The sequence below is a fragment of the Lytechinus pictus genome, chromosome 3 (genome assembly GCF_037042905.1).
Source record: "Lytechinus pictus isolate F3 Inbred chromosome 3, Lp3.0, whole genome shotgun sequence".
Taxonomy (NCBI): domain Eukaryota; kingdom Metazoa; phylum Echinodermata; class Echinoidea; order Temnopleuroida; family Toxopneustidae; genus Lytechinus; species Lytechinus pictus.
The window spans coordinates 12,381,341-12,399,974 of record NC_087247.1 but is presented as its reverse complement, the minus strand read 5'-3'; the positions used below and the strand labels follow the sequence as shown (position 1 = coordinate 12,399,974).

Here is an 18,634-nt window from a genome sequence, read left to right as displayed (position 1 = left end):
GAAATCATCGCAAAAAACTTCAAGAAAGATGCAGGATGCTATAAATGATCAGGTGTCTCGTCTTCAAGCTTTCAGAGGGGACAAAGGGAGTTCACACTCCAATCTTGCATCTTCTTGCCTATACTAGATAGGCCTTTTCCCCAGAAATGAGCTGTGCTCTATATAGCAATGCTTGTCTCAAGCCATCATGGACTGGACCGGGAGGATAGAGTACCTCCACCTTGAGCTCAGACTTTCCCCTCCAATACTTCAGGGATGATTTCTGGGAGATTCCTCTGTCAACCTGTTCTCTCAAAGCGGCATGAACTTTACCTTTTACCCGCTCACACTATTGCGAGGTTAGTATGCTATACTAACCTCGCAGTTACCACTGCTTTGAAGATGTTGATTAAGTACAATGATGGCACTCTTTGAGAGGTTGATCTTGTACTTCTACTCCTGGGTATACTGAAATGTGATGTTCAGCATCTGTTGTAGTTCCATAGGCTCATTGCTATTAAGGAGTGCAATATCATCAGCAAAGACTATGACCTCAACATATACAAGTAGGTTACTGATCGTACAGCCAAGATGATGCTCAGACGTTGATAAGGTTGTTGATGTAGGGAGTTTACAGCATGATGGGGAAAAGTACTTCCCTTTGCCTGACTCCTTGAAGAACAGGAACGGAAGAACCTACTTCATGCTTGCAGAATACCTTGCATGAGCAGCTGTTGTAAAATTCAGCTATGGTATGTAGTATGTATGTATCCAGTCTAATTTCATGTGGACAAATATAACCAGTAAGACAAGTAACTGATGTTGCAATTTCCAGAGTTACCAGTTGAAATTCTACTGGTCAAACTGGTCCAGTTTACACTGGTTCTTCTTCGTGATTTATTATTTTCTCCATTATCTTGTGGTGGAGGGCAAAGCACATGCTTTTTCCATAACCCGTAGGAAGAATCACTAAACTATCTTTTCCTCTTTTGGCCTCTTCCAGCGCCTTTTCTTGGGGCGCCTTTAATTTGATTCCAAACTCTTCTTCAAGTTCTTGTTGTACTCCAGATCCCTCCATATTTGCAACGTCAACTTTGTTTCTGACGTCGATGTCGAAAATATTGACCTAGATTCTACATCTCTAATGAAAAAAATGTATTTTGTAAAGGCATAATTATGTTTGTTCATATATAGATTGAGATAAATATAATTTTAAAGAAATCAATTTTTCTTTAAATAATGTATTTTTTCTATGTTAAATGAAAGCAAAATTGATATCCAAGTATTGAAATACCTAACTCGCAATTCAATTGAAAAGCAAGTTTAAGATTCGCCTGAAGGTTCTTCTTCGTGATTTATTACTTTCTCCATTATCTTGTGGAGGGCAAAGCACATGCTTTTTCCATAACCCGTAGGAAGAATCACTAAACTATCATTTCCTCTTTTGGCCTCTTCCAGCGCCTTTTCTTGGGGCACCTTTAATTTGATTCCAAACTCTTCTTCAAGTTCTTGTAGTACTCCGGATCCCTCCATATTTACACCGTGAACTTTGTTTCTGACGTCGATGTCGATAATATTGATAATATTGACCTAGATTCCGCAACTCTAATTAAAAAAATGTATTTTGTAAATGCATAGTTATTTTTGTTCATATATAGATTGAGATAAATATAGTTTTAAAGAAATTAATTTTTCTTTAAATAATGTATTTTTTCTATGTTAAATGCAAGCAAAATAGATATCCAGTATTGAAATACCTAAATCACGATTTAATTGAAAAGCAAGTTTGTGATTCGCCCTAAGTTTTCTTTATTCTTGTAATGCATATTCATTAAACCTTAGCAGTGATGACATCTTATAAATATTCATGTGCGCATGCGCAGACATCTTTTTCATTTCCTTCAACATGGCGATTCGGACAAAATCCGAAAATTGATCCTCTATTGAACGATCCCATCGAACTCTCGTATTATAAGGAGAACATATCTTGAACCCAGTTTGTTTAGGTAAGGTCAATCCTTAACTATTGTATTTTGGGTTTCTTTTTATTTTCCATGTTTTGGTAATTTCCAGATTATTCTAGTGCATCGATGCACTTTGGTGGGAATGAGTGATGGCATTCAGGACCTCGACACTGTCTGAAGATGTGTCAAGGTCCCTGGGGCAACATCACTCCTAACGGGAATCTGGCTTGATGGTGACTACATCTCCCATGCTTTGATTTTTGAGATCGCTGGAGCGTTTGGGAATGTTATTCCTATTTAGGTTGACTGCTCTTTCTATTCCCATTACCTCCTTGGATAAGAGGAGGATGGATATCTTGATTTGTTACTGCATGCAGTTTCTCAGAGGAAAAGTCTTCTGTTTCTTTTACCACATTACCATGAATCTGGGCATGTGTTATGATTGCATTTCCTGGTTGCATTCCTTCTGCATCATGTTCAGGTTGTTGCTTGTTTGCAGCACCTTCACTTGCCTCTTCCTCTTGTTTTACATTGCTCTTCTCATGTCCGATAGGTTCTCGTTTTGTAGTTAACAGCTGCTCTATTATAAAAATGCTCCAAATACCAATAATCTTTTAGCATCTCCTTGACTTTCAGTATGAAATCATCTCTAAAAACTTCAAAAAAGATGCAGGATGCAAAAAAATGATCAGGTGTCTCTTCTTCAAGCTTTCAGAGGGGACAAAGAGAGTTCACACTCTTTCCAATCTTGCATCTTCTTGCCTATACTAGATAGGCCTTTTCCCCAGAAATGAGCTGTGCTCTATATAGCAATGCTTGTCTCAAGCCATCCTGGACTGGACCGGAAGGATAGAGTACCTCCACCTTGAGTTCAGACTTTCCCCTCCAATACTTCAAGGATGATTTCTGGGAGATTCCTCTGTCAACCTGTTCTCTCAAAGCAGCATGAACTTTACCTTTTACATGCTCACACTATTGCGAGGTTAGTATGCTATACTAACCTCGCAGTTACCACTGCTCTGAAGATGTTGATTAAGTACAATGATGGCACTCTTTGAGAGGTTGATCTTGTACTTCCACTCCTGGATATACTGAAATGTGATGTTCAGCATCTGTTGTAGTTCCATAGGCTCATTGCTATTAAGGAGTGCAATATCATCAGCAAAGACTATGACCTCAACATATACAAGTAGGTTACTGATCGTACAGCCAAGATGATGCTCAGACGTTGATAAGGTTGTTGATGTAGGGAGTTTACAGCATGATGGGGAAAAGTACTTCCCTTTGCCTGACTCCTTGAAGAACAGGAACGGAAGAACCTACTTCATGCTTGCAGAATACCTTGCATGAGCAGCTGTTGTAAAATTCAGCTATGGTATGTAGTATGTATGTATCCAGTCTAATTTCATGTGGACAAATATAACCAGTAAGACAAGTAACTGATGTTGCAATTTCCAGAGTTACCAGTTGAAATTCTACTGGTCAAACTGGTCCAGTTTACACTGGTTCTTCTTCGTGATTTATTATTTTCTCCATTATCTTGTGGTGGAGGGCAAAGCACATGCTTTTTCCATAACCCGTAGGAAGAATCACTAAACTATCTTTTCCTCTTTTGGCCTCTTCCAGCGCCTTCAAGCGCCTTTTCTTGGGGCGCCTTTAATTTGATTCCAAACTCTTCTTCAAGTTCTTGTTGTACTCCAGATCCCTCCATATTTACAACGTCAACTTTGTTTCTGACGTCGATGTCGATAATATTGACCTAGATTCTACATCTCTAATGAAAAAAATGTATTTTGTAAAGGCATAATTATGTTTGTTCATATATAGATTGAGATAAATATAATTTTAAAGAAATTAATTTTTCTTTAAATAATGTATTTTTTCTATGTTAAATGAAAGCAAAATTGATATCCAAGTATTGAAATACCTAACTCGCAATTCAATTGAAAAGCAAGTTTGAGATTCGCCTGAAGGTTCTTCTTCGTGATTTATTACTTTCTCCATTATCTTGTGGTGGAGGGCAAAGCACATGCTTTTTCCATAACCCGTAGGAAGAATCACTAAACTATCATTTCCTCTTTTGGCCTCTTCCAGTGCCTTTTCTTGGGGCACCTTTAATTTGATTCCAAACTCTTCTTCAAGTTCTTGTAGTACTCCGGATCCCTCCATATTTACACCGTGAACTTTGTTTCTGACGTCGATGTCGATAATATTGATAATATTGACCTAGATTCCGCAACTCTAATTAAAAAAATGTATTTTGTAAATGCATAGTTATTTTTGTTCATATATAGATTGAAATAAATATAATTTAAAAAAAATTAATTTTTCTTTAAATAATGTATTTTTTCTATGTTAAATGAAAGCAAAATTGATATCCAAGTATTGAAATACCTAACTCGCAATTCAATTGAAAAGCAAGTTTGAGATTCGCCTGAAGGTTCTTCTTCGTGATTTATTACTTTCTCCATTATCTTGTGGTGGAGGGCAAAGCACATGCTTTTTCCATAACCCGTAGGAAGAATCACTAAACTATCATTTCCTCTTTTGGCCTCTTCCAGTGCCTTTTCTTGGGGCACCTTTAATTTGATTCCAAACTCTTCTTCAAGTTCTTGTAGTACTCCGGATCCCTCCATATTTACACCGTGAACTTTGTTTCTGACGTCGATGTCGATAATATTGATAATATTGACCTAGATTCCGCAACTCTAATTAAAAAAATGTATTTTGTAAATGCATAGTTATTTTTGTTCATATATAGATTGAAATAAATATAATTTTAAAAAAATTAATTTTTCTTTAAATAATGTATTTTTTCTATGTTAAATGAAAGCAAAATTGATATCCAAGTATTGAAATACCTAACTCGCAATTCAATTGAAAAGCAAGTTTGAGATTCGCCTGAAGGTTCTTCTTCGTGATTTATTACTTTCTCCATTATCTTGTGGTGGAGGGCAAAGCACATGCTTTTTCCATAACCCGTAGGAAGAATCACTAAACTATCATTTCCTCTTTTGGCCTCTTCCAGCGCCTTTTCTTGGGGCACCTTTAATTTGATTCCAAACTCTTCTTCAAGTTCTTGTAGTACTCCGGATCCCTCCATATTTACACCGTGAACTTTGTTTCTGACGTCGATGTCGATAATATTGATAATATTGACCTAGATTCCGCAACTCTAATTTAAAAAATGTATTTTGTAAACGCATAATTATTTTTGTTCATATATAGATTGAGATAAATATAGTTTTAAAGAAATTAATTTTTCTTTAAATAATGTATTTTTTCTATGTTAAATGCAAGCAAAATAGATATCCAGTATTGAAATACCTAACTCACGATTTAATTGAAAAGCAAGTTTGTGATTCGCCTTAAGTTTTCTTTATTCTTGTAATGCATATTCATTAAACCTTAACAGTGATGACATCTTATAAATATTCATGTGCGCATGCGCAGACATCTTTTTCATTTCCTTCAACATGGCGATTCGGACAAAATCCAAAAATTGATCCTCTATTGAACGATCCCATCGAACTCTCGTATTATAAGGAGAACATATCTTGAACCCAGTTTGTTAAGGTAAGGTCAATCCTTAACTATTGTATTTTGGGTTTTTTTTTATTTTCCATGTTTTGGTAATTTCCAGATTATTCTAGTGCATCGATGCACTTTGGTGGGAATGAGTGATGGCATTCAGGACCTCGACACTGTCTGAAGATGTGTCAAGGTCCCTGGGGCAACATCACTCCTAACGGGAATCTGGCTTGATGGTGACTTCATCTCCCATGCTTTGATTTTCGAGATCGCTGGAGCGTTTGGGAATGTTATTCCTATTTAGGTTGACTGCTCTTTCTATTCCCATTACCTCCTTGGATATTAAAGAGGAGTATGGATATATCTTGATTTGTTACTGCATGCAGTTTCTCAGAGGAAAAGTCTTCTGTTTATTTTACCACAGTACCAGGAATCTGGGCATGTGTTATGATTGCATTTCCTGGTTGCATTCCTTCTGCATCATGTTCAGGTTGTTGCTTGTTTGCAGCACCTTCACTTGCCTCTTGCTCTTGATTCACATTGCTCTTCTCGTTCTATAGTTAACAGCTACTCTATTTATAAAAATGCTCCAAATACCAACAATAATCTTTTACTATCTCGTTGACATTGAGTATGAAATCATCTCTAAAAACTTCAAGAAAGATGCAGGATGCTAAAAAATGATCAGGTGTCTCTTCTTCAAGCTTTCAGAGGGGACAAAGAGAGTTCACACTCTTTCCAATCTTGCATCTTCTTGCCTATACTAGATAGGCCTTTTTCCCAGAAATGAGCTGTGCTCTATATAGCACTGCTTGTCTCAAGCCATCCTGGACTGGACCGAGACGATACAGTACCTCCACCTTGCGTTCAGTTTTTCCCCTCTAATACTTCAGGGATGACTTCTGGGAGATTCCTCTGTCCACCTGTTCTCTCAAAGCAGCATGAACTTTACCTTTTACCCACTCATACTATTGCGAAGTTAGTATGCTATACTAACCTTGCAGTTACCACTGCTCTGAAGATGTTGATTAAGTACAATGATGGCACTCTTTGAGGGGTTGATCTTGTACTTCCACTCCTGGATATACTGAAATGTGATGTTCAGCATCTGTTGTCGTTCCATAGGCTCATTGCTATTAGGGAGTGCAATATCATCAGCAAAGACTATGACCCCAACATATACATGTAGGTTACCGATCGTACAGCCAAGATGACGCTCGGATGCTTGATGAAGTTATTGATGTAGGGAAAGTACAGCATCATGGGGAAAAGTACTCCCCTTGGCCTGACTCCTTGAAGAACAGGAAAGGAGGAACCTACTTGATGCTTCCAGAATACCTTGCATGAGCAGCTGTTGTAAAATTCAGCTATGGTATGTAGTAGCTGTAGTTTCATGGCAAACGTTTTTCCAAGTTAAACTATTTGTTTTCTCCTTGGGTACACTCTCAATACAACAATCTTAAGCAAGGGATATAATATCAAATTTGGCATTGTATCATATGTGCAGGAATATCAGAGATTCAACTGAAAACTTCTGGGACCCCGGAGAGGCGCAAGACAACACACAAGGAGGGAGATCACCCAAGCTAGGCAGTTCCTTATGAAGCAAGCTACAGACCACTTTTTAATCTCACACGTCATTCCTGAACATGCTGAGAATCTCTGAAACCAATCACCATGTGCTCTGAAGAATGTGTTATATCTTTGCCGCCAAGGAATTCGTCAATGAGAGGTACGTTGAGTTTAGATGTAAATGTATCTGCTGCTACTGAAGAATTGAGAAATGAGGAATGGGGGAGGGGTTGGGGGGAATCCTTGATGGCGCATGGCCTTCAGCTCTTGGCCACTGACTGTGCCATACACATACAAACTACAAGCCTGTAATTTAGGCCTATATAAAAAAAATTATTCATCCTCCAATACCTAAGTTTTGTCTCGCCTGCAAAGCAGAGCAATACATAGACACTGCTTTTACAATGACAGCATCAACATCAAATCTTAAATAAGGTTAAATATTTTAACTTGGACTTTAAGATCCTCTGACATACAAATTCATGTTATATTCAGTTAGTGTGTACAAGTCTCAACTTCACTATTAAAATTATTACGTATTGAGTTTAGATGTGCATCATATGATTTCAATATTTTTAATTTCATTTTTCTTGCATTTATCTGCAGTATACTAAGCCCCGCCCTGTCACAAGTCTTCAAACAACACTAGGGCCTGCAAAGCAACCATTCAAACTGCCATTTACTTACTGTTTGTGAGGTGGTATTGTATGAAGACTTGTCATTGTTAGCAATGGCACATAGGTATGGCAAGTCACATTGCTTTGTATATTGTTATGCTTATTTGTGACATCACAAGAGGCAAAAAATTATCTAGTGGATTTTAAGGAGGCGGGGCCTAGCATATTGCACACAAATGAAAAAAAAATATTGAAATTATATGTTGCACATTTAAACCCAGCAGGACATAATTTGGTGAAGTAAAGACTCATACACATGAACAGAAAGTATTCTGTTCCTTCTTGTCAGGGGACCTTTAAGGGTACTCAAGCGTCACTTATCACTTGGAATGGGTTTCAGGTCATATGTTCAAGGTTAACTATCATTTAAGTTTAACTTTGAAATACAAATATTTACTGATTCCTTTTTTAACTTTTTGCTACCCATTATAAGATTATTATCTACCCTAAAAATCTTTGTTTATACAGTTGTCAAGTTTGGCATTGTTTTATGTGTGCAGGAATATCAGAGATTCAACTGAAAACTTCTGGGACCCCGGAGAGGCACAAGACAACACACAAGGAGGGAGATCACCCAAACTAGGCTGTTCTTTATGAAGCAAGTTATAGATCACTTTCAAATCTCACATGTCATTCCTGTGCATGCATAGAATCTCTGGAACCAATAACCATGTGCTCTGAAGAATGTGTTATATCTTTGCCGCCAAGGAATTCATCAATGAGAGGTACGTTGAGTTTAACTTTTAATAGATTGGCTGATACTGAGAGATTGATAAATGAGGAAAGGGGGAGGGGGTGGGGGAATCCTTGATGAGGCATGGCCTTCAGCTCTCGGCCACTGACTGTGCCATACAAACTATAATTCTGTATTTTATAATAAGTTTTGTGATTCTCTTCCAGAATCTGATTTTTGTCTCACCTGCATATCAGAGCAATACATATAGATACCACTTTTCTGTCAGTGGCATCAACATCAATTTTAAACAAGGTTAAGATTTTGAACTTGTCTTTAAGGGTAATCAAGTTCCTCTGATCACTTGGTACGAGTTTCAGGTCATATATTCAATGTCATTTGAGGGCAATTTTGAAGAAAAAAATATTTCCTGATTCCTTTTTTTCAAGTTTGGCTTCCCTTTATGAGATCATTTTCCACCCAGAGAATCTTTGTTTACAGTTATACATAGTATCAGGTTTGGCATTGTATCATATGTGCAGGAATATCGATGATTCAACTAAAATACTTCTGGGCGTCAGAGAAGTGCATGACAGTTCCTTACGTAGCAAGCTACGGACCACTTTCAAATCTCACATGTCATTCCTGTGCATGCAGAGAATCTCTGGAAGCAATAACGATGTGCTCTGAAGAATGTGTTCTATCTTTGCCGCCAAGGAATTCGTCAATGAGAGGTATGTTGAGTTTAACTGTAAATAGATTGGCTGCTTCTGAGAAATTGATAAATGAGGAATGGAAGATGGGGTGGGGGGGAATGCTTGATGAGGCATGGCCTTCAGCTCATGGCCACTGACTGTGCCATACATATGCAAACTACAAGCCTGTGTTATATATAATTTATTTTATTTATCCTCCAATACCTGAGTTTTGTTTCATCTGCATAGCAGAGCAAGACTTAGGCACTGCTTTTACGATGACAGCATCAACATCAAATCTTAAACAAGTTTAAATTTTTTAACTTGGACTTAAGGGTAATCAAGTGTCACTGATCACTTGGAATGGGTCTGAGGTCATATGTTTAAGGTTAAATATCATTTAAGTTTAACTTTAAAATACAAATATTTCATGATTCCTTTCTTTTAACTTTTTGCTACCCATTATGAGAGTATTATCTACCCTAAGAATCACTGTTTATACAGTTGTCAAGTTTGGCATTGTTCTATGCAGGAATATCAGTGATTCAACTGAAAACTTCTAGGACCCCAGAGAGGTGCAAGACAACACACAAGGAGGGAGATCACCCAAGCTAGGCTGTTCCTCGTGAAGCAAGCTACAGATCACTTTCAAACCTCACACGTCCTCCTATACATGCAGAGACTCTCTGGAAGCAATTGCCATGTGCTCTGAAGAACTTCTTATTCCCTACCGCCAAGGAACTCATCGAAGAGAGGTATGTTGAATTCAACTGTAAATGGACAAACAACTAATAAAGAAATGGGGAATGGGGGTGAGAGGGGTGGGGGGTCTCTTTGATGGCTCGTGCCTTTCAGCTCTTGGCCCCTGACTGTGCCACACAAACTACATGCCTGTATTGTATTTTTTTTACCCTCCACATTCTGATTAATAGATGGGTCAATATACAACCAAAAATACCCTCACACAGAACATATTGCAACAAATGGTTTTTCAACGGTTTTTGGTACTATTTGACTTAATGAGTAACAATCAAAAACCTACCAAAATCACCATCCGGAAAGTGGTTATTTTCAAAATGGCATCCAAGATAGCAGCCATTCACTGAAAATTGATACAACTCACTCATTATCCACCCCAGAATCCTATTTCGGTTCATATTCTAGGGGGTAAAAGAATTTGTTGATACGGGCCAGAGTGAATAAGCACTCCATGGTACCTTGAAAATCAGAGATGGCACCCACAATGGCTGCCGTAGGCTAAAAATCCACAATTCATCTATTACTTATTTACGCCGCTTTACTTTGGTTTCTATTAAATAATTTTAAGGGTCAAATATATTCAGATAAGTTACAGGGATGGTCAGTGGTCTGGTATGTCCAAAAATCCAAGATGGCTTCCAAAAATTGATCTTAAAATGGCTGCTGATACTTAAGACGGACAAAGCTCATTGGCATATCGGCCTGGAAAATGTGATTTTGGTGTCTAAACCACTGGTTTCAAGGGTCAAATAATACATTAGGACAAGTGACACGGACAGTCAGTGACCTGGTATGACAAAAAAAATCCAAGATGGCTTCCAAACATTGATTTTAAATTGGCTGTTGATATTTAAAGCGGACATAGCTTCTTTCATATCGGCCAGGGAGATGTGATTTTGTGTCTATACTACTGGTTTTGAGGGTCAAATAATACATAAGGACAGGTTACAAGGACAGTCAGTGCCCTGGTATGTCCCAAAATCCAATATGGCTTCCAAAAATGGATTCTAAAATGGCTGCTAATACTTAAAAGTGGCATAGCTCACTTTATATCCGCCTGTGGGATATGATTTTGGTGTCTAAACTATGGTTTCAAGGGTCAAATTATACATTAGGACAAATTACAATGACTAGTCTAGTATGTCCAAAATTCCAAGATGGCTTCCAAAAATGTCGTAAAAAATTGTCTGATGTTATATATAGATTGACATATATTGTTCAATATCTCTCTGGGGAATATGAGTTTGTTGTCTAAATCATGGTTTATAGGGTCAAATAATGCACTAGGGCAAGTGGGAAGAACTTTCAGGTGTTAGTTATGTCAAAAAATCAAAGATGGCTTTAAAAAATGGGGTCTTAAATGACTGCTGTTACTTAAAAGTGGAAATAGAACATTAAAAATACACCTGAGGTATATTATTTTGGTGTCTACACAAGGGTTTCAAGGGTCAAAAAATACTTTGGGATTGGTTATAACAATATGCAGTTATCAATTTTACCTTAAAATCCAAGTTGGCTTGACCACTGACTGTCCTTGCAACTTGTCCTAATGTATTATTTGACCATTGAAACCATGGTCTAGACACCTAAATCTCATCTCCCAGGTGGATATGAAATGAGCTATGTCCATTTTAAGTATCAACAGCCATTTTAAACTCCCTTTTTGGAAGCCATCTTGGATTTTTTTTAACACACCAGACCACTGGCTGTCCTTGTAACTTGTCCCGATGTACTAGTTCACCATTAAAACCATCGAATAGAAACCAAATTAAAGCCATTAAACTAAGTAATAGATGAACTATGGATTTTTAGCCTACGGTAGCCATTTTGGATGCCATCTTGGATATTCCAGGTACCCAGAGTGCTTATATTCACACTAACTTGTATCAACAAACTTTTATAACCCCCTGGACCATGGAATATGAACCGAAATAGGATTTTAGAGTGGATAATGAGTGGGTTATATCCATTTTCAGTGAATGGCAGCCATCTTGGATGCATATTTTGGTAGATTTGTAGTATGTTATTCCTGAGGTCAAATACTGCCAGATTGAAAAACCTTTTGTTGCAATTTGTTCCGGGTCAAACCATATATTGACCCATCTATACAGTCTTGCCTGTATAGCAGAGCAATGTAATAGGCGCTGTTTTTCCGATGCAGCGGTGGTGTCAACATCAAATCGTAACCAAGGTTAAGTTTTTAGAATGTCATCATAACTTTGAAATACAAGGACCTATTTCATGGACTTTTGACACAAGGGTAATCAAGTGTCACTGATCATTCAGGTCATATGATCAAGGTCGTACATGTGTGTCATTTAAAGATGTAAGGTCAAATTTTCTAGTCAACAGCACATCCAGAACATATGTATATTCAAAGAAAAAAATGGAATAAAGAAAATGTTTTCAATGCACGTTTAGCAAACTTCATATCCTACCAATATCTCCATTTTTACAGAGGTCTACGGCTGCATGCAAAGCTACCAGATAGCAAGGATGCAACGTCACATCATTCCAGAGGCGACGGATGACAACAGATGTCTCATGATCAACAGGAGGTGTGACAGATGACAAAGATTGCCTGGAAGGTGCTCTCCTTGTGCTTGTTATTGATCCCTTCCAAGAGAACTTCTAGTATTGTGTTCAAGACCAGAAGGTTTGAGATCATGCCTTGCAGCTCCAGGGGCCCCTTGCAGAAAGAGTTGCGATCAAACGCAACTAAAAAAATATTGCGCAACTTGATTTTCAGCCAATGAAGCACCCGTATTCGGGACTTGCGCTTGATATTTTGACTTGCAATCAAATGCAACTCTTTCTGCAACAGGCCCCAGATCAACAAAGCCTGTCGCACACTACACAATTTTTTTGCGATCCAATTTTGGGAAAAAATTGTAATAGCGTTCAATCTTTTAACATTACAACTTACAATTCTTAACGAATATCAAAATTAAAATTTCAATCAATTATGAGCCTCCTTTGAAGGAATAAAAGCAAATTAAATTCCAAATCATAGCGATGTCATACAAATCTTACCATCGGCTACAATTTGAAGCCAGTTTGGATTTTACTCAGACAATACGATTTGCAGTGAAACAATATTTTGTTTTTCATATTCCTGGCATTGTTTAAAACTTCTTGTAAGATCATTTTACTTTTTTAAACTTCCATATTCAATGCAAAAATATGATGTTTTGAAAAATTGGGTCGCAGATGGATTACATAGTGTGCGGTGGGCTGAACAGAAGATCAGAGATCAAGATTGAGAACATGAGACCAACTTTCGTAAAGGACAAGTCCACTGCAACGAAAAGTTAATTTTAATGAAAAGACAAAATCATACATGCATAATGCTGAAAATTTCATCAAATTTTTATTTCAAATAAGAAAGTTATGATATTTTGAAGGTTAGCTTAATTTCACAAAACAGTTATATGCGCATTCTGGCTGGTATGCAGATGAGGAGACTGATGACATCACCCCTCACAATTTTTTTTTCTTTTTTTTATATACGAATATGAAATATCTTTATTTTCTCATAATGTGAAAGAATGTTTGAATTCTCCCTGACCATGTAGAGTTGCCATTGAGGTATTAAACCTATTATGATTTGATGAAAAGTCTTGTTATTGTCAAATATGGCCAAAAAAATGAAATATCACTGTTGCGCATATAAATATTTTTTGAAAAATAAAAATGTAATCATTTTCTTATTTTACATCAGATTTTGATAAAATTTTCAATGTGCTAGTGTTGACTTTTCTTTTTTTTAATTCAAATCAACTATTTGTTGGAGTGGACGTGACCTTTAAAGAATCCTCCTGAAACAAAAAAGAGTAATTGGTAAATTTTATGCATTTTTATATCATTGTTAAGATATCCCATGACCTCACCATTAATTGCTAAGTTAAAAGCAATGCTAGTTTAACCCTTATTAAACTGGGGAGGGGGTCCATTTGACCCCCCCCCCCCTCGACAAATTTTGTCACTATGCCGTCGCGCGAGTATTTTTGACCGCGCCTCCCGCTGACTTTTTACTTTCATTGCGCCTCTTTTGAGACCAAATTTGCGACGCCCGGGTACGGGGTTCCGCAATGACACATTTTGTAACTGCATGTCAGACCCAAAATTGCTCAAAAACGTGATTCCGTGTACAAAGTCAATGCAAATTGTGTTTTTCAACCAAAAATCATAAATGTATGATTATTTTTACTTTTGTTGGTTCAAATGGATTTATTTTATGCTATTTATGATCGCAATAGGGTCCCTGAAAATTTTCATCGGAAAAAACAAAGGTAAAAAAAAAACCAAGAAATACATAAGAATTTAAAAAACAATAATATAAATAAAATAAAAGAAATTAATTGTATTTTTTGAATTTTTTTGTAGATATTTGTTTGAATTGTAAAAATTGATACTCTCACCAAAAATTAGCATTCTACTTGCTATATAAATTGAGTTAAAGTCAAAAACCCAAATTTAGGGCAAATTTCATATGCTTATTTGCATAAGTGATTAAAAAATATAAAAAATTAATTCTTTGAAAATTTTAATATACAGGCTTATAGTTTATATCTGGCCCTATGCGCATGCAAATTTTTGCAGCAATCAGCGGCCGAGATCTGAGGGGGGGGGGTCAAATTGACCCCCCCCCTATATCCTGGTCTGAAAGAGCCTAGTTAAGATCGGGTTAATGCAACAGGGCTCAGTGTATGTCATATTTTTTTTTATCCCCTTCAAGATTTAGACATCACTAAATTATTCTGAAACCAAAAGCGTATCACAATGCTTACCCTTAACTTGTGTCTTCAGAATCAGAGTCATTAAAGGGGAGGTCCACCCCAAGAAAAAGTTGATGTGAATACAAAGAGAAAAATCATGTAAGCTATATGCTGAAAACCTCATCAAATTTGTATTTTTAAATTTTGCTTAATTTCACAAGATAGTCATCTGCACAGTGTGCAAATGAGGAAACCGATGACGTCAGCCACTCACTATGTCATTTGTATTTTATCATATGAAATGTGAAATATTTTAACTTTTTCCTCATTATGATGTGCAACAAAATATGATACCGCCCTGAACATTTAGAATTGCCATTGATGCAACCTATTTTGATTCGATGAAGAGTTTCCTTACTAACACCTGCAAAAAATAAAATATGGTATGATTTGTGCAAAAAAATACAAAAGTAGTAGTGAATGAGTGAGTGACATCAACTCTCACATTTGCATATCAATGTGTTGTGTATATAACTGTTTTGTGAAATTATTTTGCATCTCATTTCGATGGAATTTTCAGCATTAGGCTTGTTTGATTTTTTTCTATATTTACCTAAATTAACTTTTTCTTGGGGTTGACTTGCCCCTTTAACTTTAAATGAAGGAATAGTTGTTGGTAGATCAAAGGTCTGATCACCGTAGGAAGGCCTGTTCAAACATTGAAATTAATACTCTGCTAAAAACATGTGAGCCAAAATGACTCATTTTTATGCCACCTTGCTGCAAAAATCTTAAGATCAATCACTCTCATGTGACGAATATTATTTATCTGTGTAACTTTGGACTAACATTCCTTTATAAATCAAGGGTGAATGTTTAATATACATCCACTAACTTCATTGAGGTGGTTTGTTGCACTATGTGAACATACGTGAAAATTGTTGCAGAGTATTTGTTTCACCGTATTTGAATAGGCCTTGATGGTGAAGTAGATGTATGGATATTGGTATTACGTTATGCATTCAAGTGTACCATCTGAAATATACTAGACCTGTATTTTGTTGTAACTTGCATAAGGCTAAATGTATAAAAGTAACTTCAAAGAACCTCAAAATAAGGTATTCTTACATCTTTTGCAACCATTTAGGATTGCAAATGAAATGAAAAAAAAACAGGTGCTCACAGGAACCTTTATTTTGCACCAAGTAATCTACCCAAAATATAAGAGCTTACGTGCAAAACATATCTCAGAATTAAGATGCATATATTAGAACCTTACAGTTGTCCGTCATTTCCTCTATTCTCCAAAATTGTAGTATGCCTGAAAAAGTTCTTTTTAGTTGCTTTCATATTTTTCAGCTTTCTTTGAGGTGATAAATACATACATTCTTGTACAGAAGGTGTAGCTTTTCAGGGGCCTGTTGCATTGAAAGCATCATAACTACATCCCAATGCCATCTCTATGGAAAGCCAAGCTTTTCAATACAATGAATGGACGAAAATGCAGATGCACAGACTTTGTACCTGGAAAGCATAGTTTTTTCATGAACGACTATTGTCTAGCTTGGCTTTCCGTAGAGATCGCTTCATGCTGGGGTTATGTTGCTTTTGTGAAACGGGCCCCAGCGTTGTTAACTTGATATTTCTCAGGATTTTTGGCCCGGATTCTCAGAAGAGTTTTCAATTGCACCATCGATTACAAAACCATGAATTATGCAGATTTGCCGAAATATTCATGTGTATTTCATTGCGTACACTTAGAAAAGTCCAATGATACATGTAAATGCAAACTTTTGGCAAAAAGGGTGCCTAATTTAAGCATGATAATGTTTAAAAGCTGCATAAATGTTGGTTTTGTACCATGGTACAATTTAAACCTCTTTTGAGAATACAGGCCAGTATCTCTGTGTTGTTTTAATGAAATATTGTGCAGTGGATTCATTATTCACAGTGCTGCCCTGCAACACCAGTCCTATCTGTTGTTTTCTAAATTCTGTGGTTCATGTTGACCACTGTATGATCCATGGGGAATGACCGGATCCAGTAGGGAAGAGCTTTACTAGAGTTCTCATGATGCATCATGGGAAAACTGCAAATGCAATCAAAGTCTTTATTGTTTCTCATCATTTTTTTTTTCGGTTGGGAGGATTTTGATAAATTTCATAATCAGGTTGAAGTTTTGTGTGGATTCCAGAAATATTCCAACTATTCTCAGAACATGTTGAAGATTTGATAACTGGCCATTTTCTTGCTGTGTTTCCTTGGTTGGATATGTGTATATGCCAACCAACAAGTCACAAAAATCAAGGGCTTGCCAATGGCAGCACTTTGAGTTATGAATCCACTCTTGTACACAAATATATCAGGTTTTCAGAAAGTGTAGTGGGAATTATTGATCCAAGGATGGTCTTGCAATTTCTATTTCAAATTAAATAGTGATGTTGAAAATCTAAACGAGGATTGATGATTCCTACTATGCTGTTTAAAAGAAATGTCTGATATATTTGTTTTATATCCCTTCTTTTAGCTAGCTGTTAATCTACAATACATGTGGTTGTTGCTGATGTGTAACCAATCTGGACTGAATGTAGACTAAATTGACCTAAATAGACATTCTAGACCTCTCGCCTGGAATAGATCATGCAATCATGCGAAGTGCCTGTCAGCGAGCTGTCTTTCTTTGGGAAGACCTGTGATGCATCGGCGCAGATATTAATCAAATTCTATTGAGCGCGATGGCTTTAGGACAGTGAGCTCATCAGTTAAAGCGCAACCAGGCTTTGAAAGCGCAGTGCGCAATCTAGATTATTATAGTCCAGATTAGGGATGATTCAACAAGGAAAGATTAAAAATAGGATACAATATCAAATATAACATATATATGTTTCTTTAGGAAGTAAAGAGGCAATTATTTGAACGAAGTTGGACTGGAAATTTTGGAAATATTGCCACTCCAAACTAAGCCAAATACGGTAATTCCCTCTTTACTTTCTCAAAGCCTGAATTATTTTATGTTATTATATGTTAGCATGAACATGTTCATGTGTATTGTAAGACACTTGTTTAACTGTTGGGGCAGGTCCAAGCTAAATTTATTCTTCTATTGGAGAATTCTATTGAATTCCGATGTATGTACGATATACATTTGATAAATCGTTGGTGTGTTTTTTTCTTTATCATAATTTGGCAATAATTATTCAAACTTTCACTCTGTTGGGGTTTAGAAATTGTTGAAAGTAACCACCAGATAAAGATATACACGTAGAGTTTATCACAGATATACAATATATCTTTGAATGAGTTTGTATATTGTGAAAGCACAGTACTATTGTTAAATGTATTTGTAAATCACCTTTTTTAGATTTCTTGATCAAAAAATGCAGGATTGCTCAAAGTACTGTACTTAAGATATCTAAAACCCTGATAAATTCCATATTGTTTGGAAAGAAGAACAAGAACATACTTATTCTAGCAAATCATAATGACTATGATGCAACATTTAACTGAATTGCATTTAATATCATAAATATTACTTTGCCATGAGGCGTGTAATGATGGAAAATGTTAGGAATAGTTTCTTGATGAAAAAACACATTTTGAAGTCTGGTTGAATTAAGGTCTTCGTCTAACGCTGTAATAAAATGACAATTTTAGATCAGAATATGCCAAAATATTTAAGGAAATATTATTTGAATTGAACATTCTGTGGCAGTATGCAATAACCATAGTATGCATGTGTACTAGGCCCAGAAAGTTTTGTCATTTGTAGTGAACCCATTATTTTTTAGTTTTTATATTGTATTCATTGTTGGTAACTTGCTCACTTTTACTTTTACTTGTACATGTACCCCCAAAATGTGAGTTTACTAAGTACACCCTTTATGGGTATGCTGATGAATATATTTATACATATATGTTGCTTCCTTATGAACAAATGTTTCATGGACTTGATAGATAAGATATCCTGTTATCTCAATTCTTCAATTATTATTTGAGTTACAAAAATTTATTTTTGTGAAGATTTTGAGCCTGTTTCAAAAAGAAATACAACTTTGGTAATGTTGCC

General features: G+C 36.3%; 1 long non-coding RNA gene across 2 annotated transcripts in view; it reads left to right on the top strand.

Moving 5' to 3' along the window:
- Positions 1 to 14,364, top strand: part of LOC135153524 (uncharacterized) — a 37,627-nt gene extending 23,263 nt beyond the window's left edge. For both annotated transcript variants that reach the window (XR_010292921.1, XR_010292922.1), the window contains 5 exons: positions 6,982 to 7,206; positions 8,224 to 8,448; positions 8,939 to 9,130; positions 9,624 to 9,846; positions 12,309 to 14,364. This is a non-coding gene — a long non-coding RNA (uncharacterized LOC135153524). The remainder of the gene's footprint in view (positions 1 to 6,981; positions 7,207 to 8,223; positions 8,449 to 8,938; positions 9,131 to 9,623; positions 9,847 to 12,308) is intronic.
- The last annotated feature ends 4,270 nt before the right edge of the window (positions 14,365 to 18,634 follow it).